Source organism: Rhea pennata, chromosome 4 (assembly GCF_028389875.1).
Source record: "Rhea pennata isolate bPtePen1 chromosome 4, bPtePen1.pri, whole genome shotgun sequence".
Lineage (NCBI taxonomy): Eukaryota > Metazoa > Chordata > Aves > Rheiformes > Rheidae > Rhea > Rhea pennata.
Window position 1 is genome coordinate 37,406,076 of NC_084666.1, and position 5,839 is coordinate 37,411,914.

The window sequence follows — 5,839 nt, forward strand, 5'->3', positions numbered from 1 at the left end:
CCCTATGAGGAACGGCTGCGAGAGCTGGGCCTCTTCAGCCTGGGCAAGAGAAGACTGGGGGAAGAAGGGGGATCTTATCAATGTGGATAAGTCCCTGAAGGGAGGGTGTCAAGGGGATGGGGCCAGACTCTTTTCAGTTGTCCCATGTGAGAGGACAAGAGGCAATGGGCAGAAATTGAAGCACCGGAAGTTCTGCCTGACCGTGAGGGGGAATTTCTTCCCTGTGAGAGTGACGGAGCACTGGAACAGGCTGCCCAGAGAGGTTGTGGAGTCTCCTTCTCTGGAGATGTTCAAGGCCTGCCTGGATGTAACCCTGTCTAACGTGCTCTAGGTGACCCTGCTGAGCAGGGCGGTTGGACTAGATGATCTCCAGAGGTCCCTTCCAACCTTACTGATTCTATGATTCTATGATTCTTTCCTGTCCCCAGCTAACTAATTTCACAAGACTTGTAAGAATGTAATATCTGATAACTTTATCTTTCTGTCAGGTTTGAAAAAAAATAGCCAGCCAGTTCAAAAGTACTGGATGGGCAGGGATTTATGCGATGCATTCACAACTGCACTGACTCGTGGGCATCCTGATTTTACATGAACTTTTTATTAAGGAAAGAAGGCAAAAAAAAAAAAAAAAAAAAAAAAAAAAGGAGAGAGAAAAGAAAAGAAAAAGAAAAAAACCTGTGGGAACTGTGGGAAAGTCTCAATCCTTTTCTGTTTTTTTTTTTTTCCTTTGATTTTGTGTCATGAAGACTGAAAGTAAGGGCTTAATTTTGAGTTGCTTAGTCCTTGGCAATCATATTTCCTTGAGCATTTTGTATAAGTTCAGCAAAGAATTAAATACCCTTCCTGGCCAGCCCATTGCCCTGTTCATAATGGTCCTCCATTCATTCCTTCTGTCCTACTGGGCTCACATTGCTACAAGGGGAAAAAATTCTCTGCATTGGTCCCGTAATATAATGCAGTGTTACTTCTGACAGAGACTTCTGTGCATCATGAAAGCCAGGAGTTTCTGAGCGCATCTTGGAAGCAGTGGTCTAACTAGAAAGCTTGCTCTGCAGGGAAGAAGGGAAACTTCTCACTTTGAAGGAGTAGCTCTTGTCAGACCAGGTGCCTCCACTGGAAAATTGAATTTAATGCTAGACTATTTGAAATCAGTTCAATGTATGAAAAAGATGCAAAGGCACTGAAAAGAGCTCTTCTCACAAATATTAGGCACACCCTCAAAGCATTGCACAAAGGTAGATGTGAACCCTTCAGCTCAAGTGGTTGCAGGAGGGCTGGACATCCTAGTGAACATTATTCCAGCTAGACGATGACTTTGGAAAGGACCCCAGCAAACACAGCTCCCTGAAGGGAAAGGCTGTGCGCAATGCCTATGAGTGCATTTCAGACATCATGACCATTGACACTGCTGTTTCTATCTGACCTTGAGACTTCTCTATTTTCAAACTCCTACTCCCTGTTTTTTTTTTTTTTCAAAATATTTCCTGCCCTTCTACACCCCTTTTTCCCTCTTCACAAACATAAGATTTCTCCCTCTGTTACCATAACAACAGACAGCAACCTGGTCCAGGCTGGACAGTACTGCCCTTTTCATTAAAAATTCTACCTCATGTGAAAGCATTTGTATCTCTCTTTCTGTTACAAATCCTTTTCTCTCCGGCTTTAACAGGAGAAAGACTCACTCTACCTTGCATGTCACCACTATCCTCTCTTATCTCCTCTCAAAACACGGTTTTCAGACAGAAAGGAATACACTTTGATGCTTAGTTATCCCCTACTGAGATCCCTACTTCTGAGTATTACTCAGAAGTGCATGTCACTTGCCAAGCTTCTCGGTACAAGAATGTTTATCTTGCCATCCTGAGACTCGTTTTCCCAGTCATCATGCTGCAGCCATGCCTCCAGGACCAGCTAAGGAGTGATAGGGAAACATAGATATACCTAAGCAAAAAAATGAGGCAAGGTGGTTGGCTGTGCCAGAGTTGTCAGAGCAGGTAGTAGCAATAAAAATATTCTTCTTTAGTCAAGTGATCAATGATGGAGAAGGACCATCAGACTGAAGAGACCTCTTTAGTCTCTTGGATTATTCTTTTCTTGCAATGGAGAGCAAACATATCATATAATTCTGGAAAACATCAATGTTTTCTCATTTTGAGACTTATTTTATGGGGCAATAATTTCTCACCTGAAAAACACTGTAGGCAAAATACTATAGGACAGCATAAAAATATTTAATTGTAACTTAGGATTTAGGTTTTAGCTGGACTTTTAGGTCGATTGCTATTTCTGGAAGCAAGTTGTGTGAAAATGCATATGGATGAAGTTATCTTTGGCTGTATCTCTACTGCAGTCTTGCAGTGGGCCTGGAACTGCCATGGCAGACAAATTTCTGAAAGTCCACAGTGTTTTGGACTTGGAGTAATTTTTACAGCATGATGAGTTTGAGCTAGCTGGAGCAACAGGCAGAAAATTTCAGTATTACAGAACCCTCTTTTCCTTCACAATCTGGACAACAAACATTTTAGAAACTCTCTAATGTACCATAGTCCCAGTATGGCAGGGTAGTATCGGCATGGAGTTCAGTCTACCTCCAATCCCAGATGCAGCATTTCTAAGACATGTGTAGAGAAGAATGGGTGGCAGAAAGAAAATTCCCTTTGCTTGGAACTTTTTGCCAGTTTTATATTGTTACTGTTAGTTCCATGAATCATTGGGGAAGCCATGCAGTTCAGAAATTCATACAATTCAGCCTCCTCTGCTGCACCTACGCTTGTAGGAAATGCTCTATGTAGGCAATGTGTGATTAGTAGCTGTCCAGATGTTTGCCCAGATATAACTCCCCATTCAGAGAAAGCATTGCCTCAAGAAGGGATAAGAGATTTGTCCCATGTTTTCTTTATAAATACAGTAAAGTTTGAATGCCACAAAAACACAGCTCTCATCAGGACTTTCTACATCTCTAGTGGAAGATCAGGCTGCAGAAGTTACTCCATCTCCACAATGTATGTCTTGGTTTTGGAACACCCCATCCATAATGTTTTTTACTGGGTGATGGAAGATGACAGAGAACAAGGATACATAAAATAACAATTCACTTAGCTACAACACCATGATGATCATGAACCCCAGGAGTTTTTGAAGGAGGAGAACAGTGGCCTGAGGAGTATCTAAAAGTTCTCAAGGAGAATGGGGTGCTGCTCACAGTGTTCATCTAGGAACTATAAGAAAGTAGTGCGAGTTTCTTGTTACCCAGCTTAAAAAATAGGGGTTAAATGCCCCAGGCTTAATGGCAGGCCTTCAGCACATGTATTTAAGCTGAAATTGTGCTGAAAGAAGGAAACTTGCATGAGAGATGTAGATACCTCACATAAATGTAGACGTGCTAACATAGACGTAGATAGCTCACATAAAAATTGTGCAGGCCATTACTTTGTTCAAGCACTGTCCCCTGGCTGGATAACACGTTTGTTTTCAGAGGTTGTTGGGGCTTAGGAGAGAGTAGAAAACAGAGTTTACTTTTACAGAGCCTTTTTTATGAAACTAAATGTAAAATTTTTGTAAGTTTTTTGGTTTTTTTTGTTTCTATCCCTTCTGTTGAACATCTCACACTCAGCAGCACAGCCCACTTAATCACTTAGCTATCTTCAATTTTTGTTGTATTAGAAACATTAGCTTCTAACACTCCACCACTAACATTACTCTGAGTTATTGGAATAGCATGAGACAGAGAATAAAGCAAAAAATTCAGTGTTATGCAATCTGTTAGGGAGTATGTTACGGGGTCTCTAGAGGCATTAATTTGGAAACTGCAAAGTGACTACAGCACCACTGAGAGCTGTATCAAAAGACTTGAACCCTGAGTCAAACCTACTCTGTCCCCCAAAATGAGCCTGACAGCTCTACTTCATTCAGTGTCTCAGTCCTAAGCACTGTTAACATGAGCTTCTATTGCTGATAATAACGTTTAACAGGGCTCCTTTCAGAGATGGCCCAAACATATCACGTCTGGCTCTTGCTGAATCATCTTTGACTACTATTCTATCTGAAGGTCTCCGGCTTCAGTTTTAGGGAAATGAAATGTGATTGTTAGCTGTTTTTACTCCACAACAGGAAAGAGGGAGTTCATCTGATATTTCAGTACATTAATAAGATGGACCTGGTAACAAGGAGCAGAAAAGAAGGCACAAAGGCTCAGTCAAGGAAAATAGCCAGAGGAAAGGTGTAAATAAAACTAGGCAAATAGGGACTTGGGCTATTCCTCTTGTATTGATTGAGTGGGCAAATGAAAAACTGGGAATAAATTACGTGGGTTGAACAAAACCAGGATTCTTTTTCTTTTTTTGCTAAAGTAAATTGAAAAAAAGCCTTGTGTAAAATGTGTAGCTTTTTCCAGACCAGAATATTATACTTTAAAGATAAATCTGTTTTTTACATCTGAATGTAAAAAGCAGATTACAACTGTTTTTAGTAAACGTCAAAACTAAATTGTCCTACATTTTTTCATCTAAAGATAGTCGTGCCAATTTCTTAATCATTTGTCATCTCCACTAGCAAAAGAAATTTGCAAACCTGCTCTTGGACAAAATGATGAAAAATATTTTATTCTAATATTGAAGCTAGAGAGAGAGTAGAGGTAAGAAAAAGAGCCATGAACAGTTCCAGTCTGCTTTACTTGTCTGTACTTGATTTGGATTTTCCGTCATGGATGACAGAACTTTTCCATTTGCTGTTAAAATATACCATGTCTCATACCACACTCATCAACAGTTCATTGAGTTGACTGGCCTCCAATGTACCTGTCACCCATCACAATTAACTACAGTTACTGTCACAAACAATTTAGTAGATACACATCTGTGCTCGCTCAGCTGGTTCCAGCTGTGAGGTGCATATGTCTCTCATGATGAACCAGCTCAACCACAGGATTCTAGAAAAAGTGTTAAATACAATGACCTGAACCAAATACAACAAAGTTTAATCTGGTTAGGAGTGGATTGAATTTACATGCCTTCTGCATTCTTGCAGACTTCAGAAATGCACCAGAGTGCCACTGTGCTACTCTGTTTCTTCAGCTCTCCCCTGTCCAAAAAAAAAAAAAAAAAAAAAGAGTTGAAAAGACTCTCGGAATGCAGTAATACAAACAATAGGTCTGCTGATTATTCCCACTGGTGTGAATAATAGACGTGACACATGGTTGCGCTGGGAAAATGCTGACGTATGTATACATTTATCTGCCTGCATTGCTGCTGAATTTAACGTTTGTTCTGATCTCAAAACAATGATTCTTATAGGAATTAATATTTTAAATAAAAGGTGGTGGTCCATAAATTTCAGCTAACCAATTTGCTAAATAATTAGAAATATATATACATCCAGGATATGACATAGAGCCACAGGTGCAAAATTATTGCCAATATTCTGCTATTTGATTAAGATTTTTTTTTTTATTTTTCAAAAAAAACCTTGAAATCTCGTATGATATATTAGGAGATCAAGATTTTAACATCTATGGAGTACAGAGGAAAATGTATCTGATCTGGAAAATGTATATCTATCTTTAAAAAGTAGTTTACTTAAGGTGCCCTTAAGAATTGTTCCTACCATAGACAATTCACTCAGAGGCTATTCTTTTGTTTTATAAGTGTCGTATCAGTGCCATTTATGTTTTGCTGTCATACAGAGGTGTGCAAAAATTACCAAGTGAAAATAGTAGTATTTCATAATTCGTTTGTCCACGTAAAAGCAATCAGGCAAGTCACAAGCCTATGAGCAGTGACAGTCTATGCATGCCTGCCTGAAATGAAAAGCACAGTGTGATATTTAAAGCGGTTCAAAGCAG